We start from the raw sequence: 11757 nt of genomic DNA, 5'->3' as shown, positions 1-11757 counted from the left end.
ATCTCATTATTAATGGCTCTTAAATCTTGCAATAATCTCCATTTACCAGATTTCTTTTTGATGACAAAAATGGGAGTATTATGGGGAGATACAGAAGGTTGTATATGTCCTTCTGCTAATTGTTGTTTGACCAGGTCATGGGCTGCTTGTATCTTTTCTTTAGTCAGGGGCCACTGAGGAACCCATACTGGTCTTTCTGATTTCCAAGTAATTTTTATTGTCTCAGTGGCCCTTTCTGAAAATCCAACCCATGTCTGTCTGTTCCTTGATCTATTTGTATTGGTGCTGCTATACCTTGTTCTTGTTTTTCTAATCTTTTTCCTTTCCTAAAACCTTGTCTAGTCATAATAGTGGGTGCATTTTGGTTGATGTTATTTGTTAATGTCAAACCTAATTGATCTAGGACATCTCGTCCCCATAAATTTACGGGAAGATGATCCAATACATATGGCTGTATAGTTCCTTCACATCCTTCAGGATCCTTCCAATCTAATACCATTGCACTTCTATGGGGATTAGTCGCCACTCCTAGGCCTCGAAGCGTTTGAGTGGCTTGTTGTAATGGCCAATGTTTTGGCCATTCTTGACGAGAGATGATGCTAAGGTCTGCACCTGTATCCAGTAGCCCATTAAATTCATGTCCTTGAATATTTAGTTTTAGCATGGGGCGAGAATCTAAATTTAAAGAAAGCATAGCCCAATCTACACCTGTGGAGCCTAATCCCTTGGAACCTCTTTCTACAGTACGACTGGAAAATTTATCATGTAGGCTGGGTATTATTAGTAACTGTGCTATTCTATCTCCTGGTGAAATTACTGATATACCCTTTGGAGAACTGGCTATAATTTTTATTTCACCTTCATAATCGGGATCAATTACCCCAGGACTTATCATAAGTCCTTTTAGAGTAGAAGAGCTGCGTCCCAATAATAAGCCTACTGTTCCTTTGGGAAGAGGTCCTTTCACCCCTGTGGGAATGATTTGAACTCCCATCTCTGGAGTTAGTACTGCTCTGGCGGAGGCGCAGATGTCCAACCCTGCGCTCCCTCTGGTTTGTCTGATGAGGGATCTGATGGACAATGTGTCCTGGGCACTACCCTGATGGGGTTGCTGGGTTCCTCCAGTGCTCCGTATATTTGTGGTTTTGGGCCCCGGAGCATTGGGCCCCCCTGTCCATTTTTTGGCAATGGAGCCCGATGCCTTTCTCCACGATATCGTGGATAAACACCTGGTCCTTGTTCGTTTTTTGATAATGGAGTACCCTCTATGGTGGTTTGAGAACGGCATTCATTAGCCCAATGTCTCCCTCTACGGCATCGTGGGCAAATACCTGGTATTCTACTCCTTTGATACCTAGTTTTGTTAAACCCTCCTCCAATGGGGCAATTCCTTTTAAAATGTCCTGTTTGTTCACAATTGTAGCATGTTCTTGGCCTGGCATCTAAAGCCTGTTTTACTGCAGCTGCCACAATTTGCCCTTGTTCATTAATGTCTCTGGCATCTAAAGCCTGTTTTACTGCAGCTGCCACGACTTGCTCTTGTTCATTAATGTCTCTACATAATTTAATATATGTGTTTAAATCTTCATGTTTCCATGGTCTAATGATATCTCTGCACCAACGATTCGCTTGCTCATAAGCCAGGTGTTTTAGTAATGGCATTGCTTGTTCTGTATTCCCAAAAACTCTGGTAGCTGTTTGAATAAGCCTATCTACAAATTCAGCATAAGGTTCATTAGCTCCTTGTATTACCTTAGATAATTGACCTTGTAAACCTCCATGTCCTTGTAAAGTCTTCCATGCCTTAATTGCATCTGCAGCAATTTGTGCGTATACACCAGGATCATATGCAATTTGTTGCTGCTGATCCTCATAAGGTCCCTTTCCTAACAACATATCTAGATTTCTCTGAGGATAACCAGCTGCTGCATTTCGCCTAGCCGTCTCCTTGCAAAATTCCTCATTGGCAACCTTCCATAACAGGTATTGTCCTCCATTTAGCACAGCTTTACACATATTAGCCCAATCTGCTGGCGTCATGTTCAAGTTGTTAATGGATTCGACCATGCTTACAGTGAAGGGTGCTTGAGGACCATAGGTTGTTACAGCCTCTTTTAGCTGCTTCACTGTTTTGAAATTTAAAACTTGGTAAAATCGCTGCCCTCCTGCCTCAAATACAGGGCATGTTAATATTTGAGATCTTGTCTCAGGATCCCAACTATCAACTGCGGGGGTTGGGGACCTCCCAGCATATGGAGGTGGCCTTGTTAGTTGGACACTTACGTCCTCTGGTGATAGAAAGGTGTTAGTAGCAGTCTCCTGTTGTAACTTTCCCCCTGATGGCTTTTTCTGTTTTACACTTTCTTTCTCTGTCTGACTAGCTTGAGAGGCCTTCTCTTTTACTTGAATCTTTTCCTCTGTCTGACTAACTTGAGAGACCTTCTCTTTTACTTGAATCATTATGTCTTCTTCTTCCTCTACCATTGTCTGAACTGAAGGCTTTGGACTAAGCAAACAAGATATGAACGTCCACAATGGCAATGTGCCAACTGGCAGAGTCCCTGGGCTTTTCTTTTCTATTCTTTTTAAATCTTCACCATGATGGTTCCATTGTGATATATTTAACAACTCCTCCTTAAAAAGCCATGGGCTACATTTTTGTATTGTATCAACGTATGCCCTGATTGTTCTTGATTTTACTGAGATGCCTCCTTCCTCTAACAATTTACTTAACACTCTTTCAGTTTGTTTTTTACTAATTTCTGATCCCGTATTTCTACTATAATACAACCCAACAAGATAACGCCTAACAAAACTGAAACAGAGTGAAACAAAATTGGAACAACACAAAATCATTATAATAGCCTCCTGAAATGTCCATCCGTCCTTTCTCCCTATCTGTTCCTCAGATGTGAGCGGTTTTTCTTCCATCTTACACATCTCCAGGGACAGGCAACTTAAAACAAAAGTGAAACAAAATAACAAAAGAAGAATCTTAAAATGGCTACCCATCCTCTTGCCCTGCCCTCAGGGGCGAGCAGTTCACTTACCCTCAGTCGCTCCCCGTGCGAGCCACCAAATGCCGCAGTCTGGCTGGGCACAATCAGGAGCCACTTGTCAAAAGAAACTAACTTTATTTTTAGAACCACACACGCCAAACAAAACAGCCTCTCAGGAAAAACCCTCAGAGCCTCAACTGCCACCACCGGCTTTCCACAAGCCTCTCTCTCCCACACAAGCTTCTCTCCACCTCCCACAATCCTCCTGCTCTTGAGGCCGATTGGCTGGGTCATGTGGGCGGAGCCAAAAAAGTCCCCCAATGAGCAGCTCCGTGGTCTGAAAGGGCAGGGAAACAGCCCAATGAGCATCACCGCAGAGGAGCCAATCAGCTAGATGTTGCTGGGGCCGCTGTGAGCCAATCATCAGCCGGCAGCTGGAAGTTTGCTGGCAGCTGGAAGTTTGCTGGGGCCCCTTCGGCTGTGGCTCTCAACAATGACTCTCACAAAAAATTTTTTTTTTATTCTACAAGCCATGGCTATTTCAACATTCTGAAAGATGAAATTAGAATAGATCTTTGCTGCACTGTTTGCAATAAGTTTAATTACGTAAAAATTTATAAAAAGTCAGTAGACCCTGACCTTAGAAAAGTCAGCATTTATGACACAATCCCTGTAGCCTTATTTACTCCTTGTGGTGTCAGAGGATGGCATATCATATTGTGTAAACAGCTGACAAATTTCTCGGAGGCTGGGCTGACATTTTTTGGTACTTTGGAAAAGAGAAATAACTATTCCTCTTTTTCCCAAAGGAAAAAGAGGGATGGAAATTATAATCTGAAATCCAAAGGGACAGAACAAAGAAGTTTTTTTAAAAAGTCTTGTACTTCAGCAATGATCAGTTAGGTATAACAAAAATTAAGTGCTATTAAATATTTATATCAGATCTTTCTTAAAATGTTCTAATAACATTCTTCCTATCACAATTTTGCAGTATATTGATCAGATATGGGTTAAAAAGTTTTGAGGTGGTTCATCATTGGGCAATTGATTTTACCACCCCAAGATTCAGCTTCACTACCTGTGATAAATGGACAAATATTTTCCCTCTCTGATTAAGCTATTGCAAAGATTAACTGAGTTAATTCATACAAAAGATGTGTAGACCTTAGTAATTGTCATTAATAAATCTAAAGGTTATCATCTAAATGGCTAACACAGGGAAGGAATGATCCTAAGATGCAGATGTCTATGAGAGTGTTGTCAACTCCCTTGGGGAATGACAACAACTCCCACAATACTCAAAGACTGTACATAAAATGTGACAGGAGGTCAACATAAAGTCAACTAGTTTGGCTACAGTGGAACAAGTTCACTGCACGATTCTGATAGAAGTAGAGAAAGGACAGTATTGTTACCTAATGACACACACAACAACCACTTCTTGGACCAATCTCTGCAGGATCTCTAATGCCTCCAACACAGGCTCTTTTCCCATCCCACAGTCCTCATATCCATCCCCACAATTGGAATTCCCCTAAAATGGATCCCATAGCCAGTCATCTCATCCATACATTCACTGCCAACTTAAACTGCTTCAGACTTGTGAGTCCACATTCTTCCCACCTGGCTATCAATTCCCTAGAGGACTGGCAACTACTGCTTTATTCAGATTCACTTGCTCATTTGATGAACTTTCATTTAGTTCCTACGAAGAGTTGACAGATTGCATACATGGGGGAAAAGTGGTTGTCAGAAGACAGGGCATATTCTTTCTTTTAAACCTTACAAACTACTGGGAAATATAGACATTGAGCAAGTGAATTACAGACGTGCTTACTTTGAGTGCACAATCATTGTGCATCTGGTTTTCTTTAAGTTGGCAGCGAGGAGTGGCCTTCAAAGCTGACCAAGCAAGGATCCAATCTTGGTTCTGCCATGTTCTCACAGTGTAACTTTGGGTATGGAATGTCACATTTATGATCTTTAGTTTTCTCACCTTAAAAAGAGCCATGAAAAATGCCTATCTCATAGGATTTCTGTAAACCTTAACTAAGACTGTGTAAGTGAGGGCTGTGGTATAACAATGAATCCATGTTTGTTCCACATTGCTTACAGGCAGCTCCAAAAATCCTTGAAATCTCCAGAGTAAAAGAAGTTTCTTTGTTATATTAATTAGGTAACTCATTTTGGACTCTAGATGGCTTAAGGATGGGACAGTCACCTTGAAAGACCAACCCTATGATTAGAAGTTCCAGACTTTCAGTCACCTGACCTCAGAGGAGGCATGGGAGACAGGAGAATCAGTTCCATCATGTATCCAATGACTGAATCACTCATGCCCATGAGCTGAAACTAATAAAAATTCTGGATATACAAGTCCCATGGGACTTCCTGGTTGATGAGCACACAGATGTGCCAGGAAGAACGAAAAAGTTTGCATTCTATCCCAAAATTCATTCTATGTGTCTCTTTATTTAGCTGGTACTCCTGATTAATATTCACTATAATGACACTGTATTTGTACGTATAATGCTTTCCTGAATTCTATGAGTTTTCTAGAAATTATTGAACCTGAAGTGACCACAAAATCCCCACATGTATAGCCATCCATTCAGAAGGGCTGATGCCCAAAGGATCCCTGTGGTGTTTCTGGCATCTGAAGTAAGATCAGTCTTGTTGGGGACCATGCTGTTTAACTTTTGTGGTCTGCCCCAATTCCAAGTAATTAGTGCCAACACTGAACTTCAATATATTCAATTGAGATTGAGCTGGAATAGAGACTTAGGTTAGTACCCAAACACCAGATTAGACCTTAGTAAATGACCATTATCTCATGACATCTCTTCAAGCCCACCACACCCACCTCTAGCTCTATTTCTATTGTCTTTTATCTCAAGTGGCTGTTTGAAGAGCTCTCAAATATACTCATGTCCATAGGAACGTGTTTTATGAGCACATTTGAGTGCCTGAACTGAGACAGAAAAACAGATGGATAGAACACTGGGAGTCAGTGCATCTGAAAGTTCACACTCTTGAAAGTGCCAAAGAGAAGTTTAAAGGTTAGGAACCAGCAGAACATTTTGTAACTTCTTCTTTAACTTGTTTGACGTTGAGAAAATCTGCAGTGTCACTGCATCCATCCTATAAATTTAACGGTAGTTCTACAAGTACAGCATATTGGCTCATTATCAAAGTATGACTTTCCCAGCGCCAATGTTAACTACAATGGCTAATATGGTCAGCGACACATAAATCTTCTCAAGTGAAACCACGTATTTGTGGTTAACAGTTTAATCTTTTGGGGAGTCTTTTGGCTTGTTTATCTTCAACTCTGCCAATGTACACATAGTCCATCACTTCAAAGACTCTCTCCTACTGCTGCTTCAGCAGCAGATGAACTGCAAATACATAAACATCATTGTAAAGACCAAAATAAAATTGTTCCTTTCTTTTTCATTTTTTTTTTAATAAGATCACTTCAAGTTTGGAAGACAGTTTCAACCTCTAAAAATCTGTTCACAATTATTTTCCCTTGGGGGCTCTTATAACTTAGAAGCTGTAGGTCTTAAGGAGTTAGGAACTGTTAGTTCTCATGCTGATTCAGCTGTTGAACCCTTGGATGACCTCATTCAGGCTTCTTCATTGTTCTGGTTGTCTCAGAAAGTAGAATAAGTAATCATAATATGTCGTGCTGGGATGTTATGAGAATGTAGAAGAGCCAATTCTAAGATAGCAATGGTTATTAAAATTGATGGATCACCTTAATGTGTTATTTTAAAGATACTTTGATGTATATGAATATATAAAAGATATTAAATATATAAAAGATATTAAATATATGTATACAGACACACATTTCCTTTCATTTTCCTATCTCATCCTTTAACATAATTGCCCCATTAACAAATAGAAAGGCAGACCAAATTAATATTTATTTATCTTCAACACTTTATGATGGAAATATTGCTGATAATGAAAATGTCAATAGTCAAGAGGCAGGTATATAAATAAAATAAATTCAATTAATCTAATAAGTGTTGGTTGTTAACTACTTGAATGTGTGCTTAACTTGCTATATCCCTTCCCTTCCTTTTGCCTATAATTTCCAGGAGTCCCCCAAGAGCACCTTGCTCACAGTTGTATTTTACACCTTCATTGTCTGCTATTATGGTGGGCTAGAACCTATTCCAAAACAATAGCATCACAATCTATAGACTCTACACTGCTCTTCACCCCTGCCCCCTTATCACCACTTCCTCATTAAAAACAAAACCTATTCTCATAATTATGAATGTTCTCTGAATGTTCAACATCCTGAACTCCCAGCTCCAATGCTTACTTTATACATCTCTATACCTACACTGAGCTCCCAAGTCAGACATTTCAAGTAAATAACAATTGCCAACACTCCTAACAACTTGGATCATCTGTTGTTTCTTAAAGTTTACTTGCCAGGCTGCACAGTCTCACCAAGGATGAAGATTTTCTGAAAGGGTGTAATCAATGATAATCAATGTTACTGAAAAATTGAGGGGAAAATAGAAAAAATGTATACTGAATTTATTTTATTTAACATAATCCTTATAGTGCTTACTATGTGCTGAGTACTTTCCAAGTGTAAGTACTGTTTTAAGCTTTGTAATAACCTTACAAAACAAGGTAGGTGTATGTTCTCCATATTATAGATGGAGGACACTGCAGCACACAGCAGTTAAGGAAATTGCTCAAGGTACTGCAGAAAGTGAATTAAAAACACACTAGAAAATTTAGATCCTGTATGCTTATCTACTGCTACTTCTTTTATAGATAGCATAACCTTATTGGTAAACTTTTCCACCAAGAAAGAAATATCAGCAGAGTAGAAGTAGAGTCAGATTATAATAGAACACATACAATATTAAAATCTCATGTTAATACATCTTTTTGATGAATGGGAGGCACCACATTAAGAAGTGAACATATTATTTTAGATAGGATGCTATGTCTGCACATAGAGATGGAAGTTGTAAGGAGGTAAGGAATAACTATTGGAGGAAGACTTAGGAAACAGTAAAGGGTATATGCAATGATCGAAAACAGAACAAGGATACAACTTATTGAGACCCTGTCTCAAAATAAAAGGGCTGTGGCTTTTATTTTTAATAAAATAAAAAGGTTCCGTGGTAAAGCACCTCTGGATCCAGCAGTCCCTTTGCCTGCCACCAAAAAAAAAAAAAAGAAAGAAAGAAAGAAAAAAGAAAAGAGATCAAAGAGGGAAAAAAGTGTGAAACATTCTTGACTTAGCACCTGCAATATGGTTTTCAAGGAATCCTGAGAAGTGGGATGAAAAGAATAGATTGGCCATTGTGGAAAATGTGAAGTCAATTCAATGAGAAATGAATGAAAATATAAAATCAAAAGAGCCTTGCTAACCTTAGAATAAATGTAATTACAAAAGAGTGGGTTTAGTATGGTGTCCCATCTTTTTCTGGAAACATTTCTTAGTCTTAGCATAGAATTGTAGAATACCCACGAAATTTTCCATTTCTAAAATATTAATAAAATTCATGTTATAATCAAAGATTTTCTGGAGTAATCCAAATAATAATCATTATGTACACACTCTGCTGTAGTAAAAATAAAAATCGAAATCAGAATCTTAGCAATATATGTATTTCTTTTTCTTTTTGTGTACTACACACATACATATATACTTGCCACATATATATTCTTACAGTATAAATTAATTTTCCTACATGAAATCCCATGTCAAAGACAGAGCACCTCCATGTTCAAGCTCAACTGGGAACATGCACATCAAACCTGAAATTTTTGGCCATTCCACACGTGAACCAAAATGACCATAAAAACACCACAAGTATTGATTTGGGGATTACAAATAAAATTTATTTTATCACAAATAATAAGAAGAAACTATATTCTTAAAACTATTTTTAGGGTGTCTAGAATGTTTAATAGAAGTTTAATAATGTTGTGGGATGTAAAATTTGGAAGAAAAAATACTCCCTCCCTTTATCTCATCACCAGAGACAGTAACTATAGGGCTATAGTAGAGGATAGGAAAGGCAGCAGAACACAACAGACACTAGTATGGCAATATGTAAATCAATGGATGTGTAACTGATGTGATTCTGCAATCTGTATATGGGGTAAAAATGGGAGTTCATAACCCACTTGAGTCAAAGTGTGAAATATGATATATCAAGAACTATGTAATGTTTTGAACAACAAACAATAAAAAATTTAAAAAAAATAAATAAAATAACTTTATTCCATTAAAAAAATAAATAAATAAAAAATAAAATAAAATTTCACTCTTTTAAAAAAATTTTTTAATATTAAGATTAGTGTCTTTCTCTATTCCTATGATAACATGTTGAAGTATAATTAACAACAAAAGTCTTATAGATCCTCCCCAGAATCCTTACCTACTAAAGCTACTAAAACTACACTATACCTGTATTCTCTATATATTCCCAAAGAAACATAAAATTATAAGGAACAAGATGATGGTCCTGTCTTCTTTAAAACCATGGAAAGTAACTTTTCTCAAACTCAATTTGACATTAGCTGTCCTTTCAAAGAGCAAAACTTAGATCAATTAGTTGAGGGAATGTAAAACACAATACAACTTCTTGTCAAAAGATGACTCCTCATTTGTTTATATTAAATTTAATATCTGGCATTACAATCTGACACATTTATCTTTTACATTACATTTGCAAGGCTTGTTCTATGATATTTCAGCAGATACACATGTAAGATTAGTTTATGATTACAAAATCTACCATTACGACATATCAAAGATGCTAATTTTTTCATAGAGAGAAAAATATTTAATTTTTTGCTTTGATGTTAAGTTTCCTCTTTCAGTTTCCCCAACATAAGTGAATCATTCGCTTATTTAGGGAGTAAAATAAAATAAAATTTGAAAAATTTTAATCATAGTCTTGAGTTTTCACTCAATTGTTTACAAAGATAGGATGTATGTGATTAAGCCACTTGCTTGGTATTAATAATCACTGCTAGATACCATCTCAAAACAATCAAGATAGTTATTCCTGAGATTGCTTTAAAAGTGATATTATTACACCCAAAATGAAATAATTGTCTGGCACTGCACATAATCATCATTTGGTAAGTTCGTTTCAATAAAGCAAAATGTCAGGCTGACCCTCCACTGGGTTCTGTGACTCTTAAGAGAAAAGAAGGAATGTAACTGGCTTCCTTCAACTTATCAAGTCCAGCAAGATAGGAAGGACACACAGTGCAACGAGTTTTAAGTGTACAATTGAAATGTTTCAAACTGCAAGTCAAAGGATACACTCCAAATGTAACCCACAGTACTTATTTATTGTTGTGTTCACCTCGTGATGTCTAACTTAATAATTAGTATAGACATTTTCACCAGTTAGGTAGTCATTTCGAAAACTATTTACCAACTGTCTTTCATCAGAATTCTGTTTCAACTAAAAAGGCACCACAGATTTTTAACTTGATGATAGAAAGTGGCATCATCCATTTTCCTCTGAAATATTCCAAAATGGTGACAGGTTTCTTATGTCCATAACGTAGCTTACAGAGCTTTCAGCCATAAAAGAGAACTTACATGAATTACAAAATTAACAGTCACGATTTTGTCACTTGGGATTTTCATAATTAGAAAAACACATTTGCTAATAGGATGATGAGTATATATTGCAATTTTAAATCATCTTGTTATGCATTTATTTGTTAAGAGAATAACATCTTTTCTTTCTTTTTTAGATACATTAATTATTATAGAAATTGTATATAGTTGGTATAACTGACAGAAAAGCAAAGCTATTAAAAATTATATTACATTGGTATATAAAGCTTTAAAAATTATCCTTCCATGTTTCACAATTAATACAGAAAAGTTAAGCTGACCACCAGCTTTACAATGTAAAATCAACAAGCCTGATTCTCTTCCTCTGTCCCAAGATGATGAAAACATGATTATATTCCCCATTATATTATATTTCCCACAAAGGGATATCAGATATCTGACCTTTGCAAACTCATAATAGTGGCAGAAAGAAAATAAATACATGTTTGCACATATTTCATTGAAGAATCTGCCCAGCAATATCTCCCAGGAAAAATTTTACCTTTAGCCCTGGAAGTGGGAAGAACCAAAGAACAGAGACAGGAAAAAGCCAAAGAAACCCTCTCTGAGCAGTCCCTAAGTTTCAGATTTTCTATTCCAGGTGAATATTCTTAAGCTTCAGAAGGGAAAACTTCCACTGGACTTGAACTGCAGCACCTCTGTGAATAGCTCTTATAATCTATAAAGACATACTTAACATAAAAGTGATAGTAGAAAATATGTGATAGGAATCCAGGAATTATAAGAGTTGTCTGTTAGGCAAACTGAGAGATTTTTGCATGCCCTTGTGTTTATCCTCTTTGTCTCCACTGGTGGTTTTCAACAAGATTGAAAATGCCTACAGTAGTCCACTGAATGTTCCAGAACTTCATGGCTTTCAACCCATTTATGGACAAAGCCAGTACTTTTACCAAACCAAGAAGACCATGTTTTAAACTTACTCTTTCACTGTGTTTGATATCTGTTTTTCCTCAAGGGTTATTTAACAAGTCCACCAAGTCACAGGCCAATTCTAACTCCTGACTGACTTTCTGCTTTTGGATTTTGGCCTCTGTTCCAGACTTTCAGCATGGGAGCAATAGAAATGGTATCTCCAAACACTTACTTTTCAAGGAGGGAGGGAGGGAG

The 11757-nt window shown here is 37.2% G+C and overlaps 1 long non-coding RNA gene across 1 annotated transcript in view; it reads right to left on the bottom strand.

Annotated features, from left to right (window-relative positions):
• Positions 1-4794: 4794 nt before the first annotated feature.
• The window catches only part of LOC125610532, a 30899-nt gene continuing 23936 nt past the window's right edge, over positions 4795-11757 (bottom strand). The window contains exons 5-6 of the long non-coding RNA XR_007340517.1: positions 7789-7793; positions 4795-4831 (exon numbers count right to left, since the gene is read on the bottom strand). This is a non-coding gene — a long non-coding RNA (uncharacterized LOC125610532). The remainder of the gene's footprint in view (positions 4832-7788; positions 7794-11757) is intronic.

This window comes from Marmota marmota, unplaced genomic scaffold (assembly GCF_001458135.2).
Source record: "Marmota marmota marmota unplaced genomic scaffold, marMar, whole genome shotgun sequence".
In the NCBI taxonomy this organism is placed as follows: domain Eukaryota; kingdom Metazoa; phylum Chordata; class Mammalia; order Rodentia; family Sciuridae; genus Marmota; species Marmota marmota.
Note: the sequence above shows the minus strand (reverse complement) of the source record. Positions and strands in the feature narration are given on the sequence as shown.